The following is a 19182-nucleotide window of genomic DNA, read 5'->3' on the forward strand; positions in this document are numbered from 1 at the left end:
ATATAAAATGATGTTCCATTATATCATTAACAGTTGCTGAGACTCAAAGTAGCTTTTATGTACTTCTTAGTTTCTTACATGCTGCAGATAGATATCATTAACCCCAGCACGTTAAAAATATAAGCTTCTACTTTTTTGCATAGTGTCTCTTAAAAACAGTCAATAGCCCAGATTCTGTCTGAAGACAATGAAGTCTGTATCCCAGGGGGTGGTATTTGAAGGCTATTTGGGCTAGATGTATATAAAGACAGCTTTAAAATTCTTTCAATATGCTTTCCCATTATTCCAGAGTCTACTTAAATGGAAACTCAATAATCCCTACAACAAAGGGCAAAAGGCAACTGCTAAGTACAAAATAAAAGCCAGGGAGTCTAGTCTTACTGCTTATATTCATTACCCAAAATCTAAAGGATCGTATTTTCAAGAGCACCAGATTTAAGTATTCACTACTTAGATGACATAAGTCTTTTCTTTTCCTTTTTAGGATAAGTAAGGAAATAAAGCACAACAATGAACTCTATGGTAAGCCTTAGCCAAAAAGCCCATTTTAATCTCCATTTGAATTTATTAAAGGTAGATACCACTAATCAAGACGCTAACATTCTCTGAAATGCTGTTTTAGAGGAAACCTATAAACTATGTGTATAGAAAACTCACTTTAAGTTTCAAAATTATTGATTTTTCAATTTTAATTAGGACATACAAATGAAAATAGTAAATAAAGCCAGAATGTAATGCTGATTGGACCCACAGAGTAGTCAGTGCACTTTCTTTTCTCCTCTCATCATATCACCTCAGTTTACAGGAGAAAATATGTGAGACTAAACACTTTGGGCCAATCAGTTCATTCCTTAACAGCCTCTCCCCTGCATACAAAAGTGGTTAATCACTTTATTTATAATTTGGTGTATGGAGCAATCATATTTAACTAGCAGTCATATTCATGATGACTCAAAAAGAAATCTAGGCTCCATCTTCTTTGCCTTTCCTGCATCCAGGCAGGTGGTCTCTTCTGCATCTGACTCCCACTAGAAGTTCAATCTCTAAGAAGCACCACAGCCAGCTTTGTCCACATTGGTGTGATGGACACTGCTCAGATTCTCCACCAATAAAGGAATCTAACTACTGGGACTGCCATACGCAAATGGCCTTCACCCAGAGATACTTTGGGGCCTGCCTTAATTACAGAGAGTCATCATCAGCCCCTTGTTTTCCACGACACCCCACATCCAATAACAAAGAAAGAGAAAATCCTGACAATCTTAGCCTGCCTCAGGAAACCTCTGAAGGTCCAGTCCAGCTCTAATCTCCCCACGGAGGCAGCCAAGGATGCCACTTGGCCTGCACCACAGCTCAACTTCTTCCTCTGCCCACTCTTGCTTCTTTGCCTTGACTTCCATGTGTGAGATCCCATGGGCTCTCACTAGTAAACAACCTTGACATTGTAATTTTGTCCGGCAGCTGCTTACTGCAGAACTCAATGGGAGACATTGGTACTTTGACCTCTCAGCATTCTGGATTCTAGAGTGGGAATCTCTGCTTAGCTTGACTGACTTCTGCTGCAGATCCATCTATCAGAAAAAGACTGCATTAGGATGTAATGAGCACATCCTAGCTATTAATAAAAATTGTATTTCATTTCACTTTTGGTTATTGCCATCATGTCATAGCTCAAATGTCACTGGGACAGATTAGGAGTGGGTGATAGAATTTAAACATCAAAATCCCACCCCATAACCCTAATAAAGCCTGCTCCTGGAGTCAACTAGAAAGATATACTATGAGTCTTCAAACACGTCAAGGCTTTTTCAAATCCTTTAAATTTGCCCTCTTGAGATTCTTCATTTCCATGACAACTATAAGGAGCAAGTGTTGGTGAACAGTTGGCAAATTCACAAAATTTTTGGAGGCTGAGGAATTTTAGGAATTAAAGTTAATTAATTACATTAAGTGGAGCTTTTTGTTATTTAATAAATGGAAATAACGCAGAACTAAAAGAATATCTTTTTTACCCATTCTCATCAGAAGGGGCAATACATATGTGGTTTTTAAAAGATCAATTCTTGGGAAATTCTTCATATAACTAGTTGGAACACTATGAGAATATTCACATTTCCATGCATACTACATGAGCCAGAATTTTTAAGAAAAGAACAATACAAGTTAATGCACACCCCAAGTGAATGGCACATTATCTGATATTTCAGTAAACCTGTTTTCTGCTACTGAAAAAAGTTTAAGATTTAAATTAATGAATTATCTGTATGAGAAACCATAAAGGCTATACTCTTTTTTTCATGTTATGAATCTACAAATAATCTTTACACAATTGAAAGGGGAAAGAATCTGTAAACCTATAAACACAGCAGTCAGGATTCCTTACATTCTGATCTTAACATCTAATACTGTATAGCCACCTCAACATTGTTCTCCATCACTACATGAACGGATTGTATTTGTGAGGTAAGTCAGTTTTTTAACTAGTTTTACATAAAAGTAAACCAAAATGGAATTTAAATTACTTGTTCAATAAATGACCAACTGGAATATTATCATAAAGTCTTAGAATCACAAACCCCATTAATTTACAGGGCAACTCAATATCTTCTTCTAGAGTTACATTAAAGAAATTGATATATTTAGTATCAAATACACTAAATATACTGGCCCATTTCAAAATTCAGCAGACATCATAAAATATAATCTGACAGCTGACTTTTCTGTCCTGTGAAACAGAAGTGATGTTTTGGCGAAATACAAAGAGGCTTTTTAATAATTCCCAGCATCTCCACCCAGGTCCCTAGCAACAACAAACCTATGGCCATCAGGCAGGTGTAGACAACTCCAGTCTCTACTCTTACCTCTACCGGTGTTCATCCTTCCTGAACTTGCTGAAAATGATTTATGCTTTCCTTTCACTACTGCTCAGCCTCTTTCCCTTTCTTATAAAATAATACTAGCTTACATTTCAATAACAATTTCCACAGTAGTTTTACATACAATGAATTTTACAGATACTATAATGAATACCTTGACATGAAGTCTTCAAATACAAGGAAGTACATGTGGATATCTTATATGTTTATGAACATTTATCAAATAAATAAAATAAAATAAAGTCATCACCTCAAAGCCTGTGCATGCCTCACAGAAATTAGAAAGGAGTCCCTCCCCAGTTCACAGTCTGGAACTACAGCCACTGATACAGTAAGTCCAGATACAACCTACAATTAACATACAAGAACAAGAAAAGGTCTCCTCCGCAGTTCATGGACTTAGGACCACAATTTCTAGTGAGAAAAGTCCTGGCTTCACTTGTGTCTATCCCTTGTCACCTACAGAAGATTTCATCTGAGTCACACAGCTCCAGGAAATCAGATACCAGTGTGAAAAAACAAAACCTTGATTCAGCAGTTTCCAGCACCACAAACCCCAGCATCACCTGCACTCAATCATAAGGGTCCTGGGGAAGATCCTATCCCATCCTGTGGCTGTATAACTGTGATTACTGCTGCCTCAGACACTGGTATCGTCCTTAGTCATTTTAAGAAACGTCTCATCCTGTGGCTCAGAAACTATGGTTATTGGTGCTCAAACTTTGGTGTCACTTGTACTTGTCCTAAGGGGGCTGGGAACAGTCATTTTCACCTCCTGTACCACAATACAGTGGCATCTGCTGCCTTAAGCTCCAGTGCCATTAGTGCTCAATTCATTGGAGATGGAAGACATGTACTTTTGAGATCCTTACATTGACTTCAAAATTTAGAACTACTCTCATGAACAACTTCAGTCAAGATTATTGAGATACCCATAGACACTAATAATACAATTCAAACTTGAGGAAATCATACAAAGGCCACACTTTTTAATTCACCTATAACCAAAAGCCAAAGCATCTATGCAACTGAGGCCCTATGTCCCATCTAAATGAAAAAGCATTTTCCTATAAAACCTACTTTTTTGGAAGAAGCAACTGTTGTAGTAAATGCAAACATCAAAGTAGGGCAAAAAGAAACAGATGGAAATACGGTATCTCTCAAGGTATGCAATGATTTTCTAAAAGTAGATTCGAAGTTGAAGGAAATCTAGGAAATACCTGGAATCTTATTCAAAGCAGTGATCTGAAAGAAATTTAGTGAAATGCAAGAGAACAAAGACAGAAAATATAAAGAAATAAGAAAAACAACTCATATAAAATATGAAATTCACCAAAAAGATAGAAATCAGTCAACCAGAAATCTTGAAGCAAAAATTTTCAATCAGTAGAAAAAAAAATACAACAGAAAGGTTCTACAACAGAGTAAAACAAGTAATTCGAGGAATTTGTAGACATGGCGATAGTTTTTTTTTCTAAATTAAATAATCATACAATTAAAAAATAAATAATTTAAAAGAATAATGAAAGATTATAAAACACATAGATATGCAGATACAAGAAGCAGTGAGGACCCCAACTAGAATCAACAACAACAAAAAGACTTTTGCCAAAACATTTTATACCTAAGATATCAAAAATTATGAAGAATTCTAAAAACCGAAAAAGTGTAAGTCACATATAAGGAAATCCATACATCACAAAAGTAGAAAGATCTTAAATAAACATCCTTCAAATACTTAGAAAAGCAATAATAAAGCAAACTCAAAATTAGTAGAAGGAAAGAAGTAATAAATCTCAGAGGATAAATAATAAAATTCAATTTTAAAAAGTGATATAAAAGACCAATGAAACAAAGAGTTGGTGTTTTAAAAGGCTAACGAAGATTGAGAAACTTTTAGGTAGACTAATCAAAAAGAGAGATGACCAGATAAATAAAATTGGAGGTGAAAACAGAAGCATTACAGCTGATACTACAAAGTACAAAAGATCATGAGAAACTATGAACAGTTATATGTCAAAAACCCGAAAAAAACAGAAGAAATCAATAAATTTCTGAACATACACAACTTAACAAAAATTGAATCAAGAAGATATGCAAAATTTAATGATACCAATACTGCATAATGAGACTGAAGCAGTAAGTAAAGTTTTCCCATCTAAAAAACCTGATGACTTCACATCTGAATTCTAAAAAATATTTAAAAAAGAAATAATTCCTATTCTTTTAAATCCATTGTAAAAAGTTGAAATGGGAAGAACTCTGCAAAACCATTTATGAGGACAGCATTTTTACCATGATAACCAAACCAGACAAAGAAAAAAAATAAAACAAAGAAAATTACAGATGCATATCTCTCATGAGCATACATACAAGAATTCTCAGTAACTGAGAAACTAACGGAGCTGGGCATGGTGACACATGCCTCTGATCTCAGCACTAAAGAGGCTGGGTCAGGAGGACAACATAAAATTCAAGGCCAGTTCAGTTCAGACTACATAATGAGTTTGAGGCCAGGCTGGACTATACTGAAGAGACCCAGTCTCAAAAAATGTACATTCATACATACATACTAGCAAACTGAATTCAGTGACACAACAAAGACCATGATCAAGATGGATTCATCCCAGGGCTGTAAAGATATTTTATCAGGTGCAAACCAATAAATGTGATAAAACATGTCAGCAGAATGATGAATAAAAAACATATAATCATTTCTATAGATGTAGAAAAAGCATTTGGTATTAGTCAACATTCTTCATAATAAAAACTGTCAACAAGATAGATATATACCTTAGAATACTGAAAACTATATTTTAAAACACAAAGCCAAAATTATACTGAGTGAGGCAAATCTGAAAGTGTTTTCTCTAAGAGCAGGAACAAGATAGAATGTCCACTTTCACCACCACCACCCCACCCCACCCCAGGGTTGTGGATATAATCCAGAGACACTCTATCACTAAGCTACATCTCCAGCTCTTTTAGTTTTTTATTTTTTTTCAGCTTTAATTGAGTTTATTGGTACATTTTAGGGATACAGTACAGTTACATTCATTGTTGGGATCTTGTACCTCTACATGACAAGTCTTGATTCTCATTTTTTCCCCTTACCTCTGTAGTTTTTTATTTTGAGTCAAGGTGTCACTAACTTGCATAGACTGGCCTCAAAGTTGTAACCATTTCCATCAGCCTCCTAAGAAGGTGGAATTATAAGGCATGTGTTACCCTCAAATGAGATAATCCTAGAAGACTTAACAAGAGTAATTATGGAAGAGAAGAAAATGAAGGTAATCTGAATTGTAAGGAAATTAAATTATTCATTTTTGAAGATAGCATGATTTTACACATGAAAATACCTAAATTTTCTATAGAAAACTGCTATACATGACAAATGAATACAACAAAGGTACAAAATACAAAAAAGTAGCATTTTACGCCTATAATGAATTTGCATAAAAAGAAATTTACAAAACAATACCCTTCAGAATAGCTACAAAAATAAAGCATTTAGAAATAAATTAACCAAGAATGTTAAAAATCTATAAAATGTTGACAAAAGAAATGGCAAAGTGAACAAAAATTGAAAGATATCGCACTTTGATGGATCAGAAAAATTAATATCGCTAAAATGACTATATTACCCAATGCAGCCTACAGACTCCATGCAATTCCCATAAAAATACCAATGTCTTCATGGAAATAGAAAAAAAAAAAGTATGGAAACACAAAAAATCCAGAATAATCACACTATCCTGGGACAGGGTTGCAGGAGCAGGGAGTAGTCAAGTCACAATACTTGACTTAGAAACATACTACAAAACTATTGTAACAGAAACAACATGGTTGTGGCATAAAAGAGATACATAGTCCAGTGAAACAGAAAAGAGAACCCGTAAATGAGTCCATATTCATGTAGAGAGCTGATTTCAACAAACATGCAAAGAATGTACAGCTAGAAAAGTCAGATATATATGTATGTATATATATATATGTATATGTATATATGTGTATATATATATATATATATATATACACATATATATCCAGAAGAACTAAATCCCTTTCTCTCATCATACACAAAAATCAAATCAAAATGAACAAAACATTTAGAGACCTAAATGTAAAACCTGAAAATTGAAATTACTACAAAAAAAAAAAAAGAAAAAGAAAAGAAAAACATAGAGGAAATACTTCAGGATACTGGTGTGGGCAATCAACTTTTAGGTAAGAGCCCAAAGGCAAAGGCAACAAAAGTAAAAAGACAAATTGGATTGTATCAAGAATTAAGAAGGTTCTGTACAGCAAAAGAAGTAATTGACAAAGTTAAGTTTCGACTTACAAAAAAACATTTGAAAATTATTCCTCCAACAATAGTTAATACCTAGACCATATAAGGAATTCAAAAAGCTGAACACTAAAATAATCTATTTTTTAAAATACACTGAAGATCTATATACACATTTCTCAAGAGAAGATATACAAATGGGGAGTAAATATATAAAAAATTATTCAATCTAATTAATAATCAGGGAGATGCAAATCAAAAACCACAAGGAGATATCCTCTTCCCCCATCTGAAATAAGAACCAAGATATAACATGTAAAGGTACAGATTCCCAATTGTGAATGTCATCATACTGCATACCTAAAATGTACCAATAAACTTAATGAATAAAAAAGTAAAGCTGTCAGTAAACAGTATATGAAAGAAGAGAAAAGGAGAAGGAAGTGACAGAAATTTACTTCTTACACATTTGAAAGTCGAGATAATAGAAAAAATCATGAACTAAAAAAAGTTTAAGGATATTACTTAAAATTATAGATACAATCAGGGTAAGAACTGAAAAGTATATAAATGTCAAGTATTCCCAGAGATTGAAGTTGGTCTAAATGGGTGACGTCCTCATCTTTCATATCTGAGAACTAATAGATATTGTCAAAAATTATGAGTCCTGAAACAGAAGCATAAATATATTATCTTGTCTTTTGGAAGTGATTACCAAAAAGAAAATTAAAAAAAACTGACTTTGGGGATTGGAACTTGGGAAAGTATAGAAAAAATAGAAACTGATATAACTTGTATTATTTGTTGTCATATGTATATTTGATACAAATAATATGTTTAAATATTTAAATGACTGCAAGCACTAGAAAGAGAAGGAAGTACCTTTAGGAACAGTAGCCTCCCTCTCTCCTACGTGCACTATCTGTCCTGAACTGTGATCGGAAATATCTTCAGGGACATACCCAAAAATAAGGCTTTACCAGCTATTTTATCCAGGGAAACTGCCACATGAAACTAACAACAACCAGACTGTTAGATCAGACCTACAGTCTGATGAGCCCTGCTCTGGATTCAACAAATATTTCACACTTGCGTTTTCTCACTCTCTTCTGTCATGCACACTGCCTACCCCTCTCAACCTCTCTGAAGTGTAAACATGATCTTGTTACAGGCTTGCTTAAAAACTTTCACTGACAAATTCTGTTTCTGATTACGACAGAGCAGATCGTCTCTGCCAATCTAGATGACATGAAGAACACAGCTGCTCAAGGATAGCAGGGAGCACCCCAAGAGCCAGGGTGTGATGGGCAAGACTCCAGTAAGGGGAAGCACACTGAGGTGGGCTGGGTCTGCTCCTTCTGCTTTGCTCCCCACCGCACTTTTCTCTCCACAGCACAGTGCGCAGAGGCTGAACTGCAGAAAACAGCACAGAGTTTTGACATTTTCAAAGGGGTAATCCCAAGGCTGCTTTATCCGTCAGGACTGGAGGGACAAAGATCCCAGAGAAAAGAGAACTTTGTGCACAATGGTCGTCTGCACCACTTTTGTTCTCCAGGAAGTTGTTGAGTTCTAGGTTGCAAAGACGAAGGGCTGGAAATGTCTGAAACTAGTTATCTGGTTTGATACAGCATCTTGTTGTGTGATTTGCACACCATAAATATTTATAAAGCAAACAGTTGCAAACCAGAAGGACTGGCCTTTAACTTCATCATACCACCTATGTCACTGGAAATACCTAGTATCTGTACATGAAATAACATTAAAATAAGCCACAGGGAAATTGCTACAGAATAATGAAGAACAGGCAAAAAATAAAATAAAATCTTTACTCCTCAGCGTGCTATTCAGTAGAATCTTTAATCCTCTTTGTCAGTTTCTGGATCGATCTAGTTAATCTTGTTACAGATCAAATAAGTTTGACTTCTTTGCCTATTTCTAAAAGAGACTAGTCTCATCTTTAAACTCCTAAAAACTGTCATTCATAAAATGAAGTCACATATTATATATACATATATATATATATATACACACATATTATATATATATATGTATATATATATATATTCCATTTGGTCTGCAATCTCACATGAGAAAGCATCAGGATATTTTTTGGCCTCATATATCTTACAGTGCTTTGTTAATTTGACTTAAAACAGCTCCTCGAGTAATATATTTAAAGAATAATGTACTAAGGCTAACCTAATACTATTATTTTTGTGTATATTTGTGTTTTAATATACCCTTTCTGATAGCAAATGACTGCTTATTTCCAAAGTTCTCTAACATATACCACTGTGTTGATAGTTTTATATCCTTCACTTTCTAAGACAGGGTTAGCTGTATACCTACTAGGTCATTTCAAAAATAAGATCTGCTACTATAGCCTTTCATGTAGATTTTTCTGTTCCACTCTCAGTCTTCAATAAGTAGAATTGTTTTCCGTCATGTTGACTCATTGTTTTTCCCTTTTCTATGACTTTCATCTCTGCAATGTTTTCATTTTCTCTTCCACTTCTCAGGTCACATTCTCCTTGTCTTTATTATGTTTTCCTTTGAAGGCTAGCATGTTTTATTTGAGTTTTTCTTAAATAGAGATGAAGTATCCTGTATTTTTTAAGCCTGATGTTTTTGCTTTACCTATTTAGTTATTCTTAGAGAATGTTTTTCTTTTGTTTTCTGATTGTGTTGTTTTTGCTTTTATTTTGTAGTTCATATTTGTACGCCCCATGCTAGTTCTGTGACTGTCACTCAGATGGCTGTTTATGGAAGAAAGGTGTACAGAGAAAAGAGACAAAGTAGTCAGTAGCTTCTACGGCGTGTGTGTTAAACACTCTTCACAAGTCTGTTATTGTGGTAAGCAAAGGTAGTCTGCGCTGGAGTATGCTCCTCAAAAACTAGCACCTTTCAGCAGCATTTTAAGGACTATATTGACATCACTTCTATAACAAAAAGACTTTGGAGATGGTCTGCTCCTGTTAGAATGGAAAGGTGAATATTCAAACCACGCTGGTCCATTACCGTACATACATTATCATCGTTAGCTTTTCACCACCATCTGTCCCTTATAGCACTACTTCCTTAAGACAGATGGTTACAAAATAGGGAGGAAGACAGTTTGTGGACAAATTGTCTCCTTTGGTACCATTTCCTCATTTATTTCTTAGCCTACTCACACTCTTTGAGTTCATCTTTAATGAAAAGATGTTTAACGAAGTTCATTTACTTTAAAGGAACTCACGGGCTATGTTCTGGGTTCAAGGTAGCATTCGTGGGCTCTCAGGCTCCTTTTCAACTCCGACTCAGGGTACACATCAGCCAGATATGCTTACAATGGTGGGTGGTACTTGAATTTTTTATAGGGAGTGCTTTCAGTTTATATCCTTATAGTTTTTTACTGAAGAATTATTAGGAAAATTCTTTTACTTTTTAGAGATGGGTCCCAGATCATCTTTCCTAAACCAAAAATAAAAAGAAATTTTATTCCATTGGTCTATAAAATTGAGGCAGAATTGGGACATAAGCATAGGTAAATACCATGGGTATTAGAATGCTAGTTATTTAAGGACAAACAGGAAAAAAGACAACCACCATGGGAATGATCTGGATATAGATACATTTAAAAGGTAGTATATTCAAGTTACAATATACTTTAATCTCAAGAATGATATGGGAAAAAACAATCTTCAAAAATAGTGACTGTTATTCAGACTTTTAGCTTTTTCATCATCATAGCTTAGGCAATACTCTGAAAGGGTCTTACATTTTCTGCAAAAAAAAAATACAACAACAACAACAACAATACATGAGGTGTTTAGCTGCCATTTCAAATCATTTCCATCAAATAGGAGTTTGACTTGGCCTATCATAGCTTTAAACCTTGTTTCTATCATATTTTCAGACATCTTTCTCTAAAATAGATCAATTTCATCTATGCTGAAGAGCCATTGAAGCAAATAACCCTTTTTGCGATAATCACAGCAAGGGTAACAGGGAACTCCTCGGGAGCTACAGTTCCTCTTTCAATGTGCTGACCAGTCACTTTGGTGCTGTGCAGATGGAAGTAAGTTCCATCTGGGGCTTGATGAAAGTCGCATCTGCTCCACTGTGCTTAGCTTTTAGGTTCTCAAATTCTCAACCTTCCACTGAATGTACATTAAGATAATGTGAACTCAGAATTTACTTTGGTCCTCTAGTTATACACTCAAAAGATTTTCCATCCATCACATTTTTCATCTCTTGTTGATAATAATGCAATACATTCATGCTGTATTTTTCACATAATGATTCCATATTTCAGAATTTTCACGCTGTCAACTGATTAATTCACAATGCATAATACCTGTTACTATCTCACCCCTTCCCATTTTGTAATTATCTCAATTGTTTGCACCATAACCTGTACTCCTTCTTACTAGAATTTTCAACATTGGTGTTATTGACAGCTTGGGGTTGATAATACACCTTAAACTCCTGAAAACTAAACAAGAACATCTTCAGACTTACACAAAGCACAAGGCAGAAATTAAGTTGTCTGTCTGTTGCCAATACTACCCCTGCTAGTTTAGGGTATTGTCACTCCATATAGCTCTCTTTTTTAAGAGTATGAGAGTACACATGTTTGAGGCTTGGAAGTAAATTTGATAATACTGCTAATTTATTAGTTATGGAGCTCTTCTGGGTCAGTGATCTCAATTAAGAATATGAGCCAATATTGCTGAGTATGTTCCTGAAAGCATTAGGATATTTGAGTAAATGTTGATAGTACTGGCATTACAATAGTCTTTTTTTCATTTCATCTTTCACATGAGGAAACCTTGACCTCCTGCTCTAAGGAGCATTGTTTTAATTGTTTTAATGACTACCTGATGCTCTTCTATATGGTAGTATTTTTTTTTCCTTTAAAAGTTTAGAGATTTACTGCTTAATGCTCTTAAAGTTAGGCCATGGATTGTTATGTTTCTACTTCTATCTGCCTAAATGCCAAGGCTACCCATGGGTAAGGCCTCTTGGCATTAGTGACATTTAGACAGGAAGCCCCAGCGTTCACTCCCAATTTCCTGAACTATTAAATTCATAGATTTAAACAATATTTCTCCACCCTTCTTAGCCCAGAATCTTATATAGGGCAGGAAAAAAACACTCAAATATTTTTATGATAAGAAAGAAGTCATTATTTGACATTTGTAGCCACAGTGTAATAAAATGACACTAAAATATTCTAATTTTCTCCTTGAACTCGAATATGTTTTCAGCAGTCTTAAACCCAAGACAAAAGTGATGGCCTAAGAGTTAATAAGAATCTACTTAGCACCACATTTATCCAGAAGGTCCTTAAAATCCCACATGTCTAGCTTCCAATATATCTATCATAGCCCGGAAAGATGAAAACACACAGAGTATGACTTCTACTTATTCCTTGCCAAATACGTACTTTCCCAAATGGGATTCTATAGTTTTCCTACAAGGGAGAAAAAGTGATCTACAGTCTGATTGCTGTTATTATTGAAATACATTTAACTAGGCATCTACTGTTTAGGGAATTTGCAGTGATTGAGTTCCAGTTCATTACTTTCAGGGATCCTATTGTCAGGGCCTCAAAAATCAGTGTGATGGCCTAAACCCAGGTCGGAGAGGCTACGATAGTACAAAGGCAATTATGCTGCAAGAAAAATGTTGTCCACTAATCAACTGGCAATCAATTACTAAGAAGAGAAGATAACCCTCTCCCCCGTTCAAGCTCTTCAGTATTAATAGTGCCATCGTGTAATGACTTCAGGCTTGCACAGGTGCGCGAGAGGACAGACTCTATAGCACACTGCATCGAAGATTAATGAGTTCTGTCAATTTGCCCAGCAGACATCTGATTCTCCAGCTTTCTGTAGCTACTAGTTTTACACTTGCTTAAGGGTTTTTTTCCCCCTGAAAAAAATTAGCTAGTAATTTAAATACATTCAATAAGCGTACATCTTTAAGGCAGGAAAAAAATACCCTAATTTTGCAATGAAGTATGAACCAAAAAGGCTCTTCATCTGAATATTAACACAGCAAGTGGCTCATAATGGCAGTATTCTTTCAGTCATACTTTATTTTTAGTTGTCGCAATTAGTGATGTACAGGATTCAGAGGCTGTATAAACCTCTCAAGGTAGAATAATATAAACTCAACATCCCTTATGGTCTCCATTTGCTCTGCTGGCCCAGAAGCTGAAAAGGGAAAACCTGTGAGCTCCAATAAGTAATGGAACTGTTGTAAAGACTCCTACGATATAAATGGCTTGACTAAGGAGGAGATTTTGGCCCACTGATTTTCTGGGTAAAAGCTATTGAGCTTCCCCACACATCCCACCCCATAGGAAAATGCAGGATTGGCTCAGAAAACCTGGTCACCCAGGCCTATACATTTATGTCAAAACAGGAATTGCCAATAAACTGAAATGAATATCAGGAAATTTGCTGCTACTCTAAATTGATATTTTATAACCCAACTACGGTAAAATCTCATAATCTTTAAATACACGAGGTCAATGTACTAAATGGCTATTTTATGATGCTACCTAAAGCCTCCAATTTGTTTCTCATGGAGACCTGAGTCTTTCTACTTCATGGCTTTCCCTCGATTGCTCTTTCAATGAGTGTATGAATAAAAGGAGAAAAACATTGGATTCGGAAACATTATTTGTTCCTTTACCTTTCTGCCTCCATTTAATGTCACAATCACCCATCCATGAAATCTTTTTCCAGACTACGCTTACTGGATATTAGATTTTGTTAATTAATTCTTTGTATTAATGTATTCTGATGCAATGTTATCTATTATCGTTTCCAGTTTTTAAGCAGAAGATAAAGAAGACAAAGAAAGAAATAAAGAAAAAGGAAAAACCCAGCTCAGTCATAACTTGATTGTCATATAAATGGATTAAAGCCTCCTCAAATTGTGAAGTTAAATTTATCATCGATCTATGTTCATTAGTAGATGCTATTTAAATTATTATTTTCTAGAAAAAGGAACAATAGAGTAGGGGAATCTTTTTAATCTGGAGAAACCATAGCACCTGTGCCTCTTTAAAAAGACAGTCTTACATCTCTAAAGTCACTAATCTTCAAAGTTTGAAATATTTTGAAACCCAAATCAGATAGAGATTCTTCATCTAAAAGAGTCAAGAGACACCTTATTGAAGCCATGACCTCATTCGTATAAATTAAAAGGGCTGCTCTGACTTCTAGTATAGGAAGATCTTACTTGCTTGAATTTTGCTCCTTATAATTTTTTTTAACTTTGCTAATATCTTTTTATTTGCCCAGGGTCTCCCCATGTATCTATTATCTTCAAATGAAGCCCTTGGATGGCCTTTCATACAGCTCTGCTCTAAGAGTGGCCTGCCCGACTGAAAGATGTTCTGTCTGGAGCTGTAACCCTGGGAGCCAATGCCTTAAGTTCCACGCTGCTATCCATGGAGCCACAGCAGGGAGTAAAGATGAAGCTGATCTCAGTCACAGTCAATAACACACTGAAGTCTATGCACATTTAATTAGGTACTTAAAAACACGACTACAAACCCTTGGTCAACATTAACTGGATATTTTAGAAACCAGTATTTTAGGTCTTTCTGGACATTCTATCCAAGAAAAAAAATCTAAAGCACGCAAGTTGAATGGATAGACACAAAATTGGGCAATACTCAGGTGAGTGATGGTGAACCTTTGAATAATTTTAAATAACAAACAGCCCACTATGACATGTGAACCATAGGTTTGCCACAAATGCTGTAGGCAATATTAGACAGGAAACCTAGGTCCAACATCACTAATTTATGATAGGTTATATTATCGGTTGATCATAATGGCTCCATTATTACTCTTAGAGAAAAAAAAAAAAACATTCAATAGAGAGCTCAATCCCCGCAAGCCCAGACTAAACAAGGCAGAGAATGCAAGCAGACAAAATTATCACATATGAACAGATGATCTTCTGTCACTGTCCTTCACCAGTCCTGGGCATGTTTTCTGTCATCAAGCAGAGTGCTTCTCCATTAGGGGCTGGAAAGGGCCACTGTGCCAGCCAATGCCAGCCTTTCCCTTGGAAGCACATCCGGAGGGCGGCTGCATACCACCCATACACACAGAGGTAAACCTGGGGGCTACTTCAACAGAAGGACCTTTCCTGTGGGTTCCAAGGCCCCCAGTTTATTTCATCCAGGAAAGAGATTTAATTATCCTGCTACGAAATAAAGTGACTATCAGAAACAAATAAACTCTATGTTTTGTGCTCTGTGCAACCAGTCATCTCTTGGGTAGCATCTCTTCAGAGCTTCTCTAGAGCAGCTTGAAGGACAAATCCTTGAGACAGGGAACAGTTAAGACAGGGAACCTCCAAAGAGTGTTTTCCCCAGCTCAACTGGCATGTTTCTTTTATTTTGCCCTTTTCCTTCTTTGTCTTTAATATCATAGTGTCTAATTTTTATGGGGACTGGATCCACACCCCAAGCAAGCAGTGAAGCAGACAGAAGAGGGCCACCAAGGAAACATCCTCAGCTGATACACCAAATAGAGAACCACTTAACTTTGTAAATAACAACTTTAAATTTTAAATTCAGAACAAAATCTAAAAGTTTTTTTAAATTATTAAAATGAAACAGAGGGCTTGAGATTTAGCTCAGTGGTTCTGTCGCCTGCCTCACAAGTGCAAGGACCCCAGTTTGATCCCTGGTACCCCAAAACACAAATGGTAACTCACACTTGGTGCCTACTAAAGTTGCTGTTCCAAGCCCTGTGGATGTGTTAGCACTTTTAGTCCTCATCATAACTCAGTAAAGTAGCTACTATTACTACGCTCATTTTACAGATGAGAAAAATAAGGTGCAAAGAAGCTTAATAACCTGTACAAGGTCGAATGGCTAAGTAGCCAATACAGGGAATTTCTCTTCAGAGTGGTTTTCACCATTACACTGTGAAAATAATCTTTAAGCATTCATCCTACCAAAACAGACAAAAATTATAGGAATAATTTTTAAGAGTGCAAAACAAGACTCAACAAAGAGTGTAGCATATAATTGAGCAATGCTATGATGCTATTTAATCAACCTAACATATCAAAATTTCCACTTCTAAACCAGAGACTGGGTCATTTAAGTTTCCTGAATTCACCAACGTGTCTTCAATGTATATCCTAAATGTTCATTTTTCATGCTACTAGTTTTTGAGGTAGACTAGCATTGCTCATCACTGGCTTTCATCCACAAGACACGTAATTATTTGACATTTTTTTAGTTGTAACATCTGTGAGCATCGATGTGAACTAAAGCTCCTCTCTTTCTTAGAGAACTTACTAGACTTCAAATACTCATCAAGATCCTGTATCCCGACATTGTCCATACAGCTTCCCTATAATACCCCAGGCTTAGCAAGCTTTGGCTGGAATCCCAGGACATACTCATGAGTTTAAGCAAATGCCTTAATGTATCATTTCAGAAGCAGGTTCAACAATGCATAGCAGAAAACTGAACTCGTGACATCTTTGCCAAGTCAGTTTCCTCCCTCCCTCTCTCTCTCTCCCCCTCCCTCCCTCCCTCCCTCATCCAAATAATGAGACATCAAAACCTTGGCAGTCTAGGGCCAGTTTGTCAGTAGCATGAAGATGTAGGTGCAATGCCCCCTTCTGTCTCTGCTTCACTGCTCGCTTGGGGTGTGGATCCAGTCTCCATAAAATTAGACGCTATGATATTAAAACAAAGACGAAGAAGGAGAAGGGCAAAATAAAAGGAAAGGGATGGTTCAGCCTGGATCTCATCTGTGGGACTTCCCTGAGAGGCATACTCTTAAGATTTCTGTTTATATCTCATTGTCCAAAACAGAATCATATTGTCATCCTCTGCTGAAAGGGATTGTAAGAAACGTCGTTTTTAGTCGGGCACTTTGCCATCTGGAAAAGTTTGGATTGTGATGGCAATAAAGGAGGAGAAAGTTGAAGTAAGGAAGGGGTCAATCCTCAACCTGTCACACTCACATTAGTTATGCATGAGTGTGAGCAAATCCTCACATTGCTGTGCCTTGCCTCTTCTTAACCAAATCCACAATTTAGAGTCCGTTAAGTGCAGCTCTGCTGTGTAAGGACACACCGCATTATAATTTATAAAGCAACTCAAAGTAACAAATATTAGAGGAAACTGAATAAATTTACCTACCTTAAAAGTGTAGGGAATAGTGGCTTCAAGTTCAACTAAGTCCAAGAGCTTAAACAAGTGCTACAGTGTTTCTCTTCATCTTCTTCCTCTTCTTTTCTTTAGCAAAGCTTTCTCTGTGTAGCAAAGAAAATGGCTGCTGGCCATCTGTATTCTATAAACTCAGCATTTTCAATGAAAAGAATGATTGTGCACGATGTGAGACTTGAAAGGTGAATAAGACACTATCCTACATTTAAAGAATTCACACGTCTAATGGAATATCTTTCTTGGGTGACTCAAGCTGTGTAAAATTAGAGTAATATATTTCTACTTATTTGAAATATTTTCAGAAATTTATTATTCATTTCTAGTCTGTACTAGCAACCACTGTTGTTAGAAAAATATCTCCACCTCTGAGGTCACAAACTGATCATCATTCCCCAAATTATATGCAAAATGCAGAAGTTCTTGCATGTTATATAAAAAGTATACCATGCCAAATAAGAGACAGAAACCATACATGCTGTACCTTATTCTTATGCATTTAAAATGCTCCTCAACCAATTAGAGATACTAAAAGATTCTAAAATAATCTGTATAATTTTATATAATCCAGTATTTTCCAAATTATACCACTCAATAGTTTCTGTTTATTTTTCTTTCTTTTTTTACTTGAGTGAAAGAAACTCGCCATACAAAGCCAGTCCTTAGATTTGAAAAAAAATTTTAAACTCAGGAAAGAAATGAAAATTATAAATTACATTTTATAATGTGCTGCACAATCTGCCTTTGTAAAGACATAATTCTGTATTTATGCCATAATACATGTCATAACTATAGCAAAGGTAAACAGGGACCTGAGCAGTGAAAATATGAGAGAACAGTTCACTTTGGTGTGTACTGGGAGATTGAGTTATTTCTTTTAGAAGCAGCTCTGTCTTCCAACAGGAACCTAAGTGCATTTTGACAGGCGAATACAGAGTGGTTCATGTTGTTTACGATACAGTATTTTCAGTTCCTTAATTATACACTGAAGTACCTGGAAATGAAATATCTCTTTTCATGTACAACATACCTAACATGGCTTTGTTGAAACTACATGTTTCTCTTTGTAGTCAAGCACGTTGCTCAGTGGCTTGCCCATATTAATAGGCGCTCTGTGTACTTTATGTTGACAATCATGAGCCCTCAGCAGAAACTTACCCGGTCTAGTCACCCTCCTTGAGCACCTCGCTGTTCCCCTACCTTTACACCTTTCTGTAAGACATGTCTGCTATGAGAATACTCTATTACGAGGCTGAGGAAATACCACCTAACTCAAATTCCGCCTCCTCTGTGAGCTCATCCTCGACAGGGTCTAAATATCAGTCTAAATACCGTGACAGTAGATATGAATCCATATTTACTGGGCACTTGCTACGAACAATGCTTTAAGCACTTTGCACATGTAATTTAACTCCTGACATATCTTAAAGTCCTGTTGGGTCAATTTGATAGTTTTCTCCACTTTTTCTGAGTCTTGGCCATCATACTTGGTCATTTCCCTCTTCTAAATGAAAATGAAAAACTATTTTAGAAAATTTCCATTCATATAAGCGTCTATAGATAGGACAGGAATTGTTCCCATCCCCTGACCATCTGACAACAGCATTAGTTGCAGGCATTTTGTGGCAGATTTGCAAACACAAAGGACTGTGTAGAGTGTATGGAACTAAAGCTGATTCTGTTGAGGGACAGGGTAAGTTGTTAAAATCAAGTAAATAGAAGCTTCCTAGGACACATGGACCTTGAACCTCACTACAATCTAACCACTCTCTGAGTTGTCCAAAGCCTACATTGGAATGTGTATGTATATATAT

This window comes from Fukomys damarensis, unplaced genomic scaffold, assembly GCF_012274545.1.
Source record: "Fukomys damarensis isolate Sample0158 unplaced genomic scaffold, DMR_v1.0_HiC HiC_scaffold_33, whole genome shotgun sequence".
In the NCBI taxonomy this organism is placed as follows: domain Eukaryota; kingdom Metazoa; phylum Chordata; class Mammalia; order Rodentia; family Bathyergidae; genus Fukomys; species Fukomys damarensis.